Here is a 17,537-nt window from a genome sequence, read left to right as displayed (position 1 = left end):
GGCAGCAGCCAACAAGCCAGACATAGAGTAGGACATATAAAATGAAAGAAAGGTAAAAGGCCTTGAGGCAAAATGTAGCTAAAGAAAATAGGTTAAATTAAGTTATAAGAGCTAGTGGGACAAGCCTAAGCTAAGGCCAAGCATACATAACTAAAACTAAGTCACCATGTCATGAGTTGGGAGCTGATGAGCAACCCAAAAGAAAGTATGCTACAACTATCAGACTAATATACTAATATACTAACATTAAGTGGTCATATGAATTCCATGAAAAATGCTTCACAATTTTGGAGTGAAGGTATATAATTCAATGAATAACTAAATCACCTGAAAGAGAAACAAAATATTCAACAAAGAGATCAGCTTGCATTTCACAGCTCCAAGTTTTCTTGCCTCTTCAAGCTGATTTTAAAATAGCCAGAAAAAGAAAACTCTACTTCAGCTACTGAGTCAGGCACAGATTGCATGCTCATGTTGATTACAGTGTTTCTATTGGGAAAATGAATTCAAATAACTGTTTTAGTGAAGACCCTTCAGTAGCCATCAAGTTGGTAGATAGATGGTTTGGTGCATAAAAGGACTTGGAGCAAGCCTAAAAACTTGAACTTGATCCCTGGAATCCACATGTGCAAAGAAAAGAACTGAGTCCTACAAGTTGTCCTCCTACCTCCACAACCTTTTGAAGATTAAAAACAATTACAATTTCTATTTTATTAATATTTTTAGCTTTTACCTAAATAAGATTAAACTATGCCTTAAAAGGGTTTTTTAATTAGAAATCAATGGAAAATTTAAATGCACATAATTTCTTATTAATGTTTGGCAATTTATGAAATTCTGAACTAGAGAGATAGCTCAGGGATAGAATGTTAGCCTACCATGCAGGTGGTTCTGGATACAATCAAACCAAAAGAACCCAAATCTCTTAACTATGAAAAATTACCACAAACACTGAGTTATGAAAAATTTTATTTGTTGTAGCTGAGAAGTAAAGCTTCAGGGTAGAGTGCATGCTTAGCGTATTTAAGACCTCGTATTTGATCTCCTGCATCTTCCTTTCTTCTCAGCCTTTAACAGCAAGATAAACTCTGAAATCAGTACACTTCAATGGAGTTTTAAAACACAGGGTGCCTCAGAAAGCAGAGTGCTTGCTATGGAATACCGGCAACCTGAATTAAAACTCTGGAACTCATATAAAGGTGAGAAAGAGAACGGACTCTACAAAGCACGTGCATGCTGTGGCATGCGGCACACACCGTACACACACACTAACAACTAATTTAAAAAATAAGAGTATCGCCGGCCTGCGGTGCTGCACGCCTTTAATCCCAGCACTCAGGAGACAGAGCCAGGAGGATTTCTCTGAGTTCGAGGCCAGCCTGGTCTGCAGAGTGAGATCCAGAACAGGCACCAAAACTACACGGAGAAACCTGTCTCAAAAAACAAAACAAAACAAAAAATGCTGTCAGAGTCCTCTTGCTCTCTGCTTCATACAAATAAATGAGAGACAGAAACTGATTTTTTAAAAAAAGAATATCGGGGGTTGGGGATTTAGCTCAGTGGTAGAGCACTTGCCTAGCAAGCGTAAGGCCCTGGGTTCAGTCCTCAGCTCTGGTTTAAAAATAAATAAATAAATAAATAAAAAAATCATAGTTTTAAGTTTTTAAACAAACCAAAAACAACAAATGTCTTTTTTTTTTTTTTGAGCTAAGGATCGAACCCAGGGCCTTGTGCTTGCTGGGCAAGCGCTCTATCACTGAGCAAAATCCTCAACCAACAAATGTCATTTTAAAAAGATTCTACATTTGGAGATCTTAGCAGTGACAAGCAAACAGAAAAGAAGAAAAGTTGGGACTTAGTCCTGACAGAATACATATATATACAATTATGCACTACCATAATACTTGACAATGACATTAAGCAACTATGTTATATTTATTTGTATATATTCAAGCATGGGATTTTTGTACATTTGTATGTTTACTACATGGACTTTTTAAAATCATTATTTTAGAATACTCTACTTATTTAAAAAAAAAACTTGCTATGAATGAAATAGCGTCCAATGTTAGGCAACCAGCAGCCACATACGTCTGTGTTGACGAAACCCCTTAGCTGCATGGGAAAGTCGTACCAAATAACTGACAGCAGTGGAAGAGCCTAGATAAAACTCCTCAGAAGGACCCCACAGCCACTGTATTCTAAAATGTATTATGAGGGGAAAAGGACAGGGTGATCTGTTCTTATTTCTCACATGGGATTGAGACAATTACAAATTAAGTTCAATGCCAAGCCTGAGCTACAGAGGAAGGCCCTATCTCAACAACAAACCAGTATCATCTTTGAGTAAACTATACAATTTCATTCTTAATGTCAAGTTTCAACACAACTACTTCCATTCATTATATTTTACTACAAATTAACATTCTAATTTATAGTTATAAATAATTATAATCACTACACAATTATAGTTGCCCTAATTAAAACATTATTTCATCTAATGTTCAAACCATATCACGATAAAAAATGAGTTATAGAGGCAGGTAAGTACTTGCTCTAAAGAAATACAACTAAGTGATGGGGGGAAAATTCAAGGGTTGAGGAGATTGCTCAGTGGTTAAGGTACTTGTCTTGCAATCGGGAGACCTGAATTCCAATCCCCAGAACCCATACCAGTAATTCTTGAGTAAGCTGACCATGGACTAGCTTAATCAATGAGCTCTTGGTTTGGTTGGGAGGCTCTTCCTCAGAAAATAAGGTGGATGAGCAAGCTAGTAGATTACCAACATCAACCTCAGGCCTACACACACATTTGAGTACATATAGACCACACCCCCACACACACACCCCCACACACAAATAAATAAAAATAAACAAAATTCAAGCCCATTCATTTCAGAGGCTAGAGATGTCAGACACAGCACTATTTCAATATTCACGAGGAATAAAAGACCAAAATTACAGGAAGGAGGCAGATTTCATCCTAATGTTACAGTTTCAAAATGTAAGAGGTTTCAAAAAAGATGAATTCTAAAGAACACACATCACCAAATGAAAAGAAATGGAAAATTTCAACCATTATGGAATTGGAAATTGCCACTTTGAAGATCCCCCCAATGAACATGCCAATTCTAATCTCCTACAGGAATAGAAATTTCTGCCTACATTGGCAGATGAAGGAGGATCTTTCATTTGATCACTTTTTTTAATGCCATACTTAGAACTTAAACATTTTGGTTATCAAGCTTCAATTTTTTTTTTCTAGAAGCTTCTAGGTACAATATAATGAATGAAGAAGTTGGGTTGAAGTCCAACACTATACCTAAGTCTATTCAAAACAAGCAAATTCCTAGAGAAGAGTAAAGAAGAGTAATTCATAATCCTTTTGTTGTTGTTGTTGTTGTTGTTTTTTTTGGGGGGGGGGGGTTGAGACAGGGTTTTTCTGTGTAGCTTTGGAATCTGTCCTGGAACTTGCTCTGTAGATTAGGCTGCTATCACAGACATCCACCTGCCTCTGCCTCCCAAGATTAAAGGCATGCACTTCACCACCTGGCAATAATTCAATCTTAAATAAGCAGCAGAGATTTCATTTTAGCAAAGCTGCATGATGGTTTAAATTAGAACTCCCAAAAGAAACAGAAGTAGATCAGAGAATTCTTCCATAGGGCATGGCTAGGGTTAATGGCTTTTATTAAACACTTTAGAATATTAGCTGCTGAGGTCCTGTTGCAAGCACCACTTGGGAATTGGAAGTAGGGGTTCCGAGTAAAACTGTTAGCGCTTAAGCCCTTACTGACAGCCATCAGATCCTTCCTTTATGCTTCTCTACAGCCACCCACCCACTTTCTTGTTGTTAAGTGCTAAGACCCTGCTAAGGGCTGTGAACCATGTGAACCTGAGTCACTCTACTGAAAACCGCTCTAACAGCAAAAGCCGAGGTCTCAATGCTGCTGAAGCCACACCAGCTTTGTGTCAAGACTTGCTCCAGCCATGACTACCCCAGGTAATCTGCTCTAGATTAGAATTTTCCACTGCAGAAACAAGAAACCTCAGTGTGCTTTAGAAGACCTTGCTCGTTCTGCAGTTATTCTCACTTGGGATGGGAGATGTACTACTCCTGTGATTCGATAAAAAGCCTATCATTGGCACAACGTGAGGTTTGTGCCTAGTGGAACTGGTATCTATGCACATGCAAAGCTGTATTTGATGAAATTACAATCTGAGCATGCACACGCTATGCCCTGTCTCTAACTATATAAGCAGGCTAGGTCTTAGTTTGACAGGCTGGTCTGGGACATGTCTTCGAGGTATACTTTGCCTATAACCTACTCCAGTGTTTTAACATTAGACCCAATTATCATATATATATAAAATCTATTTCATCAAGGGTAGATCATGCCAGGCATAGTGGCATACACCTTTAATCCCAGCACTCAGGAGGCAGAGGCAGGCGGATCTTTGTGAGTTCAAGACCAGCCTGGTCTACAGAGTTGAGATCCAGGAAAGGCGCAAAGCTACACGGAGAAACCCCGTCTCAACCCCCCCCCCCACCCCCCAAAAAAAAGAGTTCCAGGACAGCCAGGGCTACACAGAGAAACCCTGTCTGGAAAAAAACAAAACTTTACAAAGGAACTTCTTCACAACAGAAAAGGAAATCCCTTTGTATCACCTCATCAACAACAACAACAACAACAAAAAACCTCGCAAACTTGATCTAGGCTATAAGCCATTTTGTTCTTTATTGCTACGCACTTAACAGCTAAACTGAACTGGGCATAGCAGCCCAGCTACAATGCTTTCTGCTGCACACTACTCTGCTAAAAGTAGCCACCTGAAGATCCCCAAAACTTAACAGCCAAACCACCTTTTAATGCTCATGTCTTATCTGTAGCTAGTTTAGCTCCATTTCTTGAAAACAGTGTACTCAACTCTCATTCAGCTGCTCCTTTTGAGCTCCTTACAGATTCTCCATATCTTACCCCTAACGTCATGTAGAAATGGGTTTTCAGTCACATTTGAGACCTCAGATTGATTCCCCCAAAGACAGTGAATAAATTCCACAGCCTCAGGTATAAAATTATCAAGTATGAACCCCTAACCCTGGCATCTCACCTGTGGTTTAGTCCCTACTGAAAACTGCCATCTAGATTTTGTTTGTTTGTTTGTTTTGGAGTTTCTCTGTGTTGTTCTGGCTGTCCTAGAACTCACACTGTAGACCAGGCTGGCCTTGAACTAAGAGATCCGTGCCTACCTCTGCCTAAAGTGCTAGTATTAAAGGCATATGCCACCTCCTGGTTTGCTATCTAGATATTTAAATTCACTTGAATTCCATATTGTTGGTTAAGGCGGCGGTGCTCATGGCTGGCCATGCCAATGGAGCAGAGTGCTGGATATATCACTCACTGACAGAAGAATCAGTGTGCCATAGTTACCTTTCTAGAGCTTTATTGAGAAAGAGAGGGAGGGGGAAGGGGGGGGGAGACAGACAGACAGACAGACACAGGAGGGGGTACATGGAAAGAGAGAGAATGTGGAAAAGGGGAGAGCACACAGAGGACACACCATCTTTTTAGGTGGGGACGCCATCGCAGGCTGGTGACGTAATTAAGGACAGAATGCTTAAACATATTTCTAAATCCTTCCCTCAAAATTGAGGTCTGAGGTCAATTTTATTGTTGTTGCATTATTTACTCATAATAATCAAATAAGTGATAACTCCAATGTTCAACTGATGATTTCTAAAACTGTGGCATTCCATACAATCTATTATCACTCAGCAATTTTTTAAAAAGTACTGGTATAGGCTACATGAAACTTTGAAAACACACTAAGGAATAAAAGGACTCCTAAGGACATATTGTTATACCCAGACACCAGTGCATTGCTGAACCCTCAGAGGTTTTTCTTCTAGCAGATGACAGTTAACAAAGACCCATAACTGACACTGTGTAGAATGAAACTTTTGCAATACTCAGTCAGTCGTAAATGGGATATCCTTATCACATCTCTCCCCTCAAGGATCAGGATCTATGCAGAAGAGGAAAGGAGGCAGAAAGACTGTAAAGGCCAAAGGTAGTGGACTATGTCAAGAAACAGCATTTTCCAGAAACAACAATTTGCACAAGATCTATACAAACGCAAACCCAACAAAATCCCAGCTTAGAGAAGGGGAACTAAAGACTGAGTCCTACCTGAGGAATTGCAATTGATAGCTGCTGGGAGAGGGAAAATCAGTTTTCATCAATGGAGTGTCACTGGGTATATCAACAACACCCCTGGGCAGACCCCATGATCAGTAATTAACCAACAAAAATCAGACTCCTTGTGTTTATGGAATTTTTTGTGGGCGTTGTTTCCCTAAGAGAAAGAACATGAAGGAGCCAGGCGGTGGTGGCCCATGCCTGTAATCCCAGCACTCAGGAGGCAGTGGCAGGTGGATCTCTGTGAGTTCGAGGCCAGCCTGGTCTACAGAGCGAGTTCCAGGACAGCCTCCAAAGCAAAAGAGAAACCCTATCTCGAAGAAAAACCGGAAGAAGAGGAGGAGGAGGAGGAAGAAGAAGAAGATGAAGACGAAGGTGACTGAGTGGGATGTGGTGGAGAATCTAGGAGTTGGAGGAGGGAAAAGAATACAGTCAAAATATACTGTAAGAATTTTTAGAGAACAGAAAAAATACTAAGTAGTTAGTCAGATATATATATATTCCATTTATCTAAAATAGTAAAACTAGGGAAATTTCAGAGACAAAAGACCAATTAATGGTTTCCAAGAATGGGGGGAGGAGGGGAAATGAGGAGACTGCTTAATGGGAAGCAAGTTTCCTTTTGAGGACTTGAAAACATTCTGGAATCAGATAGCATTAATTGCTGGATAACATGAAGACTACACTAATGCCACTGAACTGTATGTTTATTTCCCCCCAGGGTTGAGGACCGAACCCAGAGCCTAGCAAGCAAGCGCTCTACCACTGAGCTAAATCTCCAACCCCAAACTGTACGTTTTAGAATGGTTACTTTTGTATTATATGAATCTAACTACACTTGACAGCAATTAGTTTCACCTCTGCATTTCCCTTTTTCTACTACTACATCGTGATAAATCTCTGAAGTTTTACTTTTTCTCAAAGTATCTCTTTTATGCCTATCTAGTAATTTTTCGATTTTTTTTTAAGACAGGGTTTCTCTGTGTAACCCTAGCTGTCCTTGAACTCAGAGATCCACCTGCCTCTGAATGCTCCACCCAGCTTCAATTCTTCAATCTTACAGCTTTCCTTCAAAATCTGTATTCACTCAGTCATATCCAGGTGCTTAGAATCTTCATATAAAAGTAAACAGGATTTACTTCCTAAGATTCACTTTATACTTTGTCTCTTGACAGAAGATCACTCTGTGTAGCTTTCAGTCATTTAATACAGAATCTTAACCTGTATCTAACAAGAATAACTTTACACCAACCCAGGCACAGCTGGCCTGTCTTTCTGCTGTCTCCAGCGTGCAGTGAGTAGAAGGACAGACCACACATTCAAAAGACCAAATTTTCAAAGGTGATTTACACTACTAGACCACTAGACTGTTCTGTTGAAATGCAGAAAATCCAGCCTCTTAAAACGGATGGAGGGCATGATGGTTAATCTTCATTGTCAACTTGACTGGATTCAGAATCTCCAAGTATGTCTGGTGTCGGACAGGACTAGCTGAGTAGGGAAGACCTATCCAAGATGTGGGTGACAACATTCCAGGTGCTGGGAAGGAAAGGGAAAAGTAGAGCAAATGAACTTGAATAAAGCATCCGCATTCCCTGTTCTCAATTTCCTGGCCTGCCATGAAGTGAAATGTTAGTCTCTGCTACACTCCCTGCCATGATGGACTGAACTCTCTGAATCAACTGTTCCTGTCTTGTTCTTGTTGAGTATTTGGTCACAGACACAAGTAGAAAAAGGAAAACAAAGCAAATCCCTTCCAAGTGCCTCAAGCTTGCACACCTGCTCCATGTAAACATTTGGTTTTTTTTTTTTTTTTTTTTTTGGTGAAATAAAGAAAGTGAGCTAAATTACTGTAGTGAGTGGTCAAAAATCCAAGGAGTAAAACAAATAATGTTGTTAAATATTAGAAGGGTACATAAATTTAGTTAATTCTCAAATAAACAAAGACAAGTGGTAAGATCAATACTCTTTACTGAGTATTATCTGTATAAAACTCTGTGTGTGTATCCAAATCATTTGTGTTCATCATTTATGTTAAGTCAAAGAACAGTATTGTTTAAACTAAAAATGACTTTTAAGAAAGATATTTTGGCTTAGTCTCATTAATCAAAAAAACTAAATATAACATCTTGATTCTAAGATTTCAGTTAATCATCTTTCCCTATGGAGGACCTCTGAAGGGAAGGAAGAACTGCTCACAAGAAAAATACTTCAGAACAACAGATCTCTCAAGAACAACTTTCTAATACTACCTAAATTTCTTAGAGATGTAATACAGTAAGTTAAAAAAAAAAAAAAGCTAACATAGAAGGTCAGACAGACAGGTTTAATTCATGCATTAGAGAGGTAGAACTCTGTACAACTAACTACTAATTATTCCCATACTATTAGTGTCCACTCAACACTTTTAGGTTTTTTTCCTTCTTCAAGCATTTCAATTCATGACTTTTGTTGTTTCCTAGAGATTTTCAAACAAGAAGGGGACATTTGCTTACTGATTTAAAATAAAATTGATTACATTGTTTGTGGCCATGCATCATAACAGAAGACAACATGTAGGGTCAGATCTCTCCTTCTACCATGTTGGCCCAAGGAATCCAAATCACATCAACAGGCCTGGCAACTACACGTTTACCCCCTGAGCCATCTCACCGCCCTTACTGCTTTTACACAGAATCAAACTCACTCTAGCTTACACGGTTCTGCAGAAGTATCCTTTCGCATATTAAAACACACCGTGGGACCTTACTGATTTTCATCTTTCCTACATCTGGAATTTTTCGCTACTTCCACCATTCTAGGTTACCATTGCTCACTCTCAACTATGCTAAAAACAAAACCAAAGTTGAAGAATGATTCAACTGCCTTGAAAAGGGACACAGAAGTGAAGTGAATCTGACTAATGCAAGATCTTTCCAGCTTTCTTATGGGTTTTCACAAAATATTACACTGATTTTTAACAGTATAGAAGACAGACATCCTTGTAGTCTGTGTCAGGGAACACAAACCTTCTACTCACACACAAATTCAGTACCTAGTGGCCTGTGAATTAAACTTAAAGAAAAGGCACACAAATGCGGCTAAATTTGGAGATCTGCGTATCATTTTAACAGAACCGAGCTTAGGATTTGAGCAAGAATAAAGTACTAGAAACTGGATATGGAGTCATGTGCCTTAAATTTCAGAACTCAGGAAGCAAGGTCATCGTGGCCATAGTACCAGTACTAGGCCAGCCTGAGCTACATAAAATTCTGTCAAACAAAACAAAAACTAAAACTAAAAGACTGAAAGGAGACTAACAAAGAAAAAGAGCTATTTTAGCAAGGTATGTTTATGCAAATTAACCTTTCAGACAGTGAAATTCAAGTCCTGTCCTAAGGCGAAAACAGCAGAATTCTTCCTCTATCTGTTGGTTCTCAATTGCCTTTAACTCAAAACACTCTTTATATCAAAGTGACATATTTTGTGATGGTATGTCTCGAACTTCATCTGCTTTTAGTTTTCACTGAGTGTGGTTAAAATTTCCGATTTTTTTTTTTACTACTCTTTGCCTATATAATGAGAAAAAACTGACAATTCACAATTACATAAACCAGAAGATAATGAAAGATAGCAGCAAGACAGGATCTGACAGTGATGTGTGAGTGTGCCCAATAAAGGAATCTTGGAGGCTTCTTAAGAGGCGTCCAAGATAAACTTTCTCAAACTCTTTAACTATCAGTGAGTAAATTAATATTTGTTTTTGTTTTGTCTCTTTTCTCAAAGGCGTGCACCACCAGCACCTGGCTTTTGTTTGTTTGTTTTAAAGATTTATTTATTTACTATATATACAGAAGAAGGCACCAGATCTCATCACAGATGGTTGTGAGCCACCATGTGGGTGCTGGGAATTGAACTCAGGACCTCTGGAAGAGCAGTGGGTGCTCTTAACCTCTGAGACATCTCTCCAGCCCCTTGTTTTTGTTTTAAAGTGAGGGAGAATTGCCAAGAGCTGGTGGTGAATGCCTTTAATCCCAGCACTGGGGAGGCAGAGGCAGACAGATATCTGTGAGTTCAAGGCCAGCCTGGATATACAGGATGAGTTCCAGAACAGCCAGAGCTATTATAGGGAAACCCTGTCTCAAAAAACAAACAACAACAAAAATGTATAGTTATAAATTTTCTATTGAATACAAGAGGCATGCTAATTACTTATTCTTCTACTTACTCTTCTCTACTAAAAAAAGGTAACGTTGAGAAGGAAAACACTCCACTGATGGTGTGCACACTAGGCTTAAACTAGAGAAGTGAGATACTAAGATTTATAGTTCTCTCACAGCAAATCTCCTTAGATTTTAACTCATCATAGCTCACTATTGCTACAAAACTCCAAACTTTCAAAGATGTTTTCCAACTGTTCTCTGCTTACCTCTTACAGTACAGGGTAGAAACAATTGCAAGGGTTTTTGTTTGTTTGAGACAAGGTCTCACTACACCACACTGCTGGCCTAGTCCACATAGGAAGATCCACTTGCTTCTGCCTCCCAGAGTGCTGGGATTAAAAGCATACCCCACCACACATAACCAATTCCAAGTTTCTTTTTTCTTTAGTTTTTTTTTTTTTTTTTTTTTTTTTTTTGAGACAGGGTTTCTCTGTGTAGCTTTGGAGTCTATCCTGGAAGTCAAAGATCCGCCTGCCTCTGCCTCCTGGGTGCTGGGATTAAGGGTTTGCACCACCATGCCTGGCCAATTCCAAGTTTCTTTCTTTCTTTCTTTTCTTTTCTTTTTTTTTTTTTTTTTTTTTTGAGACAGGGTTTCTCTCTGTGTAGCTTTGCTCCTTTCCTGAAACTCACGTTGGAGAGCAGGCTGGCCTCCAACTCACAGAGATTTGCCTGCCTCTGCCTCCTGAGTGCTGGGATTAAAGGTGTGCGACACCACTGCCCGGCAATTCCAAGTTTCTTAAATTGAGCACATTCTACTCTCCAAAACTGTTCCTCTTCTTCCTAATTATCCTCATTCCTAGAGAACGTCTCTATTTTATCAGGCAGATGCAGGTAAATTCATACTAAGCACTAAAACAATGCCACAGATTACATGCTAACTTCAAAAGAAAAGTTTCAAGAGTCAGCATTAACTAAGAGACCAAAGCAAGGATTACTAACAGTCTTCCCATGTTAAGTATCCCTCATGATTTATGAAAGAGTGTAAAAAAAAAAAATATGCACTACAGACATTTATCAAATTATAGCAAATATTCTTATCCTTCTGGGGTATGACCATGACATTGTATTATAGTATACAGGAAAATGGCCTTTCTCTTTTATTCACTGATATACACATCCAGTACTTAGGGGTGAACTGTCACATCCGCAAACATTCACATATTCAGCAGACAGACAAAGCAACTGTGGCAAGATGGTTACAAATATTCACATTAGGTGGTAGGCATCTGAATGCACTACATTCAAATTTCCATTACACTTGAAACAACATGATCACTCATAACATCCAAAGATACATATGATCTCAAAAATTAAAATCTGAAAGGATGGTAAAGTGAAGAGAATTTCTTAAGTATGGAGGCCTATGCCTCCTCATCTATTCTCACCCATTTCACTGTAATGGAAATGGGGCACACAGTGAGGTGAGCACTGAACAGGGAATCCTAAAACCCAAGGTTCTGTAATTGGCCCTGGTGGCCAGGGTTTCCCATTGAAGTCATCTCTGAGGCTGACCTTCAAAACAGCTCTCCCCACTGGAAAGGGGCCCAAAGGAATACATCAAGTGACACCCATGGCAGATACAAATGCAAGAAAAAATTACAATGACGTTAGGGCAGATGTTGGACAACCACAAGCACAAGGTGCTCAAACCAATCCCTTCACCGTGCTATTATTTACATCCCGACAGCCTGAGTGGGTACAGCCATCTCCCAAAGCAGGAGCCGTTACAAATGCCAAGAGGGGGCTTTTGTACTTCCTACTTCCCTCGCGTGGTTTTCTGCGAAAGGGCACTAAAAGACGTCCAACTATTCAGATGATTCATTCCAAACTTGGAAACAATGAAGCCGAACGTTTTAAGTACGGCAGACTTAATGGAAAACTAGATCTTCGCAAAGTCAAAGGTCTCCACGCTCGGAGCAGGTTAACGTCCATCTCGCTCTCTAGAATATGTCCTAATGCTTTACCACTGCAGGTGAGTCGTGAAAACACCATCTCTGGAGCAACCTAAAACCTCAAAATGCAATCACTCCTTTGTGGTTTTGATCAAGTGAAACCTGCAAAAGCAGGCTGGGGGGGGGGGTAATCTATCCGACTCGCTTCTCCTCAACGCGTGTAGACAATAACGGGAGTTGTGTGACAGCGCGGGGACATCCCTTTGACAAGAGACAAGGAGGCGAGGCTGCCAAGGCGCGGTCGTCCAGCAAAGGCCGGCCCTCGGTGGCTCTTACTGCGGACGCCATCGGGGTTCAGCTCTTGCGTGAATTAGAGTCGCGGGGACTGTTTTTGTGAGGAGCTCGGGTCTCCGCCACACACCGGGGTACAAAGGACCGAGGGGAGCCGTCTCCCAGAGAGCCAAGCCCGGCGGAGGGGAGCGCGACGCGCGGGGGCCTGCGCTGCGCCGAGGCGGCGGGCGGGCGGGCGAGCCGAGGCGGCGGAGGCCCGGGCCGGCCTGGACTGTGGGCCGCGCCGCTCAGCCGTCCGCCTCGCCTCGCCTCGTCGCGCCGGGATCCCTCCCGCGCCAGCCAGGCCCGGCAAGATGGCGGGCCAGCCCCACGCGCAGCCGGCCCCTGCCCGGCCCGGGCGCTCCCGCCGACGCGCTGCGGCCCGAGACCCCCCACCCTGCGCCCCCGGAGTGCGGCGGCGCGGCCGCGCGGGAGGGCCTTCGCGGGCGGGCGGGCGGGCGGGCGGCCGCGCGGGGCGGGGGGCGCTTACCGTGAGCGGAGCGGCTCGGCCTGACTGGAGCCCTGAGGAGGAGGAGAAAGAGGAGGAGGCGAGGGAGGAGCGCGGGCCGTGCGCCGCCACCGCGGCGGCTCCCATCGCGGAGCTGGCTGCCGAGCGCCGCGGGGCGGGGAGGAGGGAGGGGGCGTCGCGAGCCGCGGCGCGCTGCCTCATGGGTAGGCTCCGAGCCGGCCTCACGCGTCCGCGCTCCCAGCCTTCCCGCCGACGCGGGAGGCGAGCGCGGCCATGTGCGCCGCGCCGCGGGCCTAAGCTCGAAGGCCACGGGGCCGGCCGTGCCCCGGCAGCCGAAGAGGAGAGGCCGCCAGAGGAGCGAGCGGGCTGAGGTAGGCCCCGTGAACTCCGGACGCCCGTGTGCGAGCGAGGCTTAAAGGGCGCGGAAGAGTGAGCCCGAGAGGAAAAGGAATTCAGTCTCTGTGATGTTGTTGACAGATTTTTTTTTTTTTTCTTTTTAACGTACGCTTTTGTTTGGATATCTTTTTCATTCCTGTCGAATGAATAGGGTAGCCTGTGGTTGGAAAAGAGGGCCCGGGTTGGGTTCTCAGCACCCACATGGCTGCTCACAACTGCCCGTGGCTCCCGTTCCAGGCGATCGGACGCCCCCTTCTGGCCGCGGCAGGCACCGGGCACTAAAGTGGCGCACAGACCATTATGCAGACAAAACGCAAATACACAAACTCAGATACTATGAGGGTTTCGTTAGCTACTTTCTGCCAAGCAGCCTGTATTTCTCCGTAGATGGCGGTCTGTTGGCAATCCCAACTTCTTTTATTCCGGTCTTAATTACTAACACAATACATTCCACACATAGAGAATGGCTACAGAAGATTTAAAGAGGCCACAGCAGATTTCAAAGGAGACAAAAGCAGAAAGCTGTTATCGATGCAAACTGAGTCACTGCAGGTGGTTAGAAAAGGTATCTGGGAACCCAGCAGGAACCCCGCAGAGCTGGGGCTGCAGAACCAGTCTACAGAGGCCTAGAAGCAAGCAAGGAGCAAGACCTATCAGAAAGGTGGAAGGGATGACATTTGAAGTCAGGCAGTGTGAATAGTTAGGAGTTGTCTGTCTGTCACTTCCTGGAAACAGACACCAAGTGGTCAGGTGACAGGTGGCCAATGCAGTCAGCATCTAAGTGTTAGGTGCCTGTATTAATCAGGGTTCTCTAGAGTAAAGAATGAATCTTGTATAAAGAAAGGGGTTTTACTAGAATGACTTACTAAACAAACTAATCCAACAATGGCTGGCTATGAACAGAAAGTCCAAGAATCCAGTAGTTGCTCAGTCCAGGCTAGATGTCTCAGATGGTCTCTAGTATACCCTGGAATCCTGAAGAAGCAGACTCTAATGCCAGTGAAGGAATGGAATTGTTAGCAAGGTGAGAGCAAGCAGGCGAAGAGCAAAAGCTTTTTTCTTCCATGTCCTCACGTAGGCTTCCAGCAGAAGGTGTGATCAGGGTAGAGGTGGGGTTCTCCAACTCAAATGATCTGGATTAAAGATGTGTCTTCTTATCTCAAAGATACAGAGTAGAAGTAAATCTCCCTACTTCAAATTAAGCAAAAATCCCTCACAAATATACCCTCCATTTAGAGGTTTTAGTTAATTACAGATGTAGTCAAGTTGACAACCAAGATAGCCATGATCCAGGTGAGATTGTTGCCTCCTTTTGACATGGTTGTGTTCCAGTAATTCTCAGGACTGGTATTTTTTTTTTACTGACTTTTAATATGCTCATCTGTCCACATGTTCCTAATCCAATTTATAGGAGCTGCCTTTGTTTGTTTGTTTAGTTGGTTGGTTGGTTGGTTTTTTGAGACAGGGTTTCTCTGTGCAGCTCTGGCTGTCCTGGAACTCACTCTGTAGACCAGGCTGGCCTTGAACTCACAGAGATCTGCCTGCCTCTGCCTCCCGAGTGCTGGGATTAAAGGAGTGGGCCACCACCAGCCAGCTATGGAGATGCCTTTTTATTTGCATGTGTAAATTATTTATCCTTTTTTCTGCCACAGTGGGGCAGTGGTAAGGCACACCTTTAAGCCCAGCAATTGGGAGGCAAAGGCAGGTGGAGATCCAAGTTCGAGGTCAGCCTGGTCTTAAGACTGAGTCCACTCTGTCTAAAGAGGACAGCCAGGGCTACACAGAGAAATTCTATCTCAAAAAACCTAAATAAATAAATAAACAATAATAAAAATACAGTAAAAAGATCCTGCCTTACAACAGTGACTATGTGTACAAATTAAATGTGGCGTCATTCTGCTTCTGCACTTGTACTCAAGATGGAGTCAGTCAGGACAAGGTACAGCCTGATCAGAACAGCAGTTTTCCTGCATTGATAGCCCTTGAAAGACCAGGGACAATCGTGACCTCAAGTGTGAACAATACTTAAATTCTTGCCTCCTACATATTTAATTTCCATACTTATCAAACACCAGATCTTATAAACCTGTCTTCCTATGTTGATTAAGTTTCTTCTCTACAACTCCAAAGTTTTTGCAGGTATTCCTCATTACTGTACCCAACATGCTGATTACCTTTCCAGATTAATCTTCCCTAGAAACAACATTTAAATGATTTTTGATTACTGCATCCTTTAAAACTCCTTTTTGGCTTCTAGTGGCAGTAGCAAGGGGGTGCTAGGGATACAGTTAGGTTAAGATGTGATTGTTCAACTTGCCCCAAAAAGATTTTGGGATGGCCAGGCAGTGGTGATGCATGCCTTTAATCCCAGCACTCGGAAGGCAGAGCCAAGCAATCTCTGTGAGTTCAAGGCCAGCCTGGTCTACAGAGTGAGTTCCAGGAAAGTTTCCAAAGCTACACAGAGAGACCCTGTCTTGAGAGAGAAAAAAACGAAAGAAAGAAAGAGAGAGAGAGAGAAATGGAGGGAGAGAGAGAGAGAGAGAGAGAGAGAAAGAAAGAAAGAAAGAAAGAAAGAAAGAAAAGCTGGCTAGCTGAGGCCAGGCATTCATAAGCCTCTGTGTGTGAATTTATTTGGGAGCTGGGTATCGGGCCTTTCAAAAGAGAAAAAGCAACAGCAGCTATGGAAGGAAGGTCTTGTTGGAGACAGACTATAACAATCTATTTCTTACAGTAGTATGTATTATGAGCCCCACACTCCAATGCTAGGAAAGGAAGGGTATTACTGGGAGCTGGGATTGAAAAGAGGAGTTGCAGGCAAATAAGACAACTTATTTACCAACACACAGGTCTCTAGATATGCAGATACATCAAACACTCAGGCACACAAATGCACACATGACCAAGCACAGACACACACACACACACACACACACACACACACACACACACACACACGGAGAGACTTACATAAAGGCCTACAAGACAGAAGACAGGCTGGCCTAGGCAAAGGCCAATGCTCAGACATCGAGACAATATTTATGCAGAATCACACAAAAATGGCGTTCTGCCAGGAATAGTTCTGACAGATTACATCACTGCATTACTGTTTACATTTGGGTTCCCCATACATCTGATTTGAGTCATCTTGTGCTGACTCACTAACACCCACACCTCACACCCCTTGCCAAAGTATAGCATTCAGCATCTCGGCCCATACTGAATATCTATACCAGTGCTATATGGTCTAAACATAAACTGGCTTATACAGTCCTCTGTTCCTAACACACAGACAATGAGCATTTTACAGAAGTTATATGTAGCATTTTGGTGAAGTTGCTCTCAAGAGTTTGCTTGCTAAAGAACCTTTCTTCTTTTGGTTTCTAATAGACATTGGGTGGGATCACAGCCTATAAGGTGAGCAGGTCATCTGGTTTGTAGGAAGCTGAAATATTTTTACTGTAAACAAAGGATTACACTTGTTTGTGAGATGCCAGAAAATCCCCAGGAAAGGAATGAGCCCTCACTCAAAGGTCAAATAGCCTTTGACCTTGAGTATGGCTCATTCCTACTTGAACATTCCAAACCTGAAAATGTGTTACTATAAGAGGAATATTATATTTATGTTGACAGCCTTCACAGAAAATTTTGTTGATTTTGTGGAAGTCTTCAAGCTCAGTTGGTGAGAAGCTTCAGACTCTGAAGTCCTCCCCTACCCCTCATGCCCCGACATCTTGCTTCACTAGAATACCTCTCTCTTGGCTCTCTTGACCCACTTCCCACACATTCCTTTTGTTTTTAAGCACTTTGCTTCCTCTAACCTCTCTTACATTCTGTGTATTCAGCTCTGGTTACCATCATAGTAACCTCTCTTTACGCGAGGTCATGCTGGACACCATTCCCTAACTGATTGTGACAGATACAATTTCCCGGCTTCCATCCCACAATTCTGTCTTCCCCCATGTAGTTTTGGCACAGAATCAATGCTATCCTCCTAAAACAGGTTCACAGATGGCCCTGCTATCTTTAGGGTAAAAACCTGGCTGGGCCA

The 17,537-nt window shown here is 42.5% G+C and overlaps 1 protein-coding gene across 4 annotated transcripts in view; it reads right to left on the bottom strand.

The window, feature by feature from the left end:
* Znf280d (zinc finger protein 280D) overlaps positions 1-13,339 on the bottom strand; it is a 90,192-nt gene extending 76,853 nt beyond the window's left edge. For 2 of the 4 annotated variants that reach the window (XM_036192128.1, XM_036192127.1), the window contains exon 1: positions 13,115-13,334. The gene's annotated coding sequence lies outside the window, so the exon portion shown is untranslated. Of the gene's footprint in view, positions 1-13,114 lie in introns of all 4 variants that reach the window. The other 2 variants (XM_036192129.1, XM_036192126.1) reach the window with 2 other exon arrangements.
* Between the last annotated feature and the right edge of the window lie 4,198 nt (positions 13,340-17,537).

This window comes from Onychomys torridus, chromosome 7 (assembly GCF_903995425.1).
Source record: "Onychomys torridus chromosome 7, mOncTor1.1, whole genome shotgun sequence".
In the NCBI taxonomy this organism is placed as follows: domain Eukaryota; kingdom Metazoa; phylum Chordata; class Mammalia; order Rodentia; family Cricetidae; genus Onychomys; species Onychomys torridus.
The sequence above is the reverse complement of the archived record's forward strand: the minus strand, read 5'-3'. Positions and strand labels throughout refer to the sequence as shown.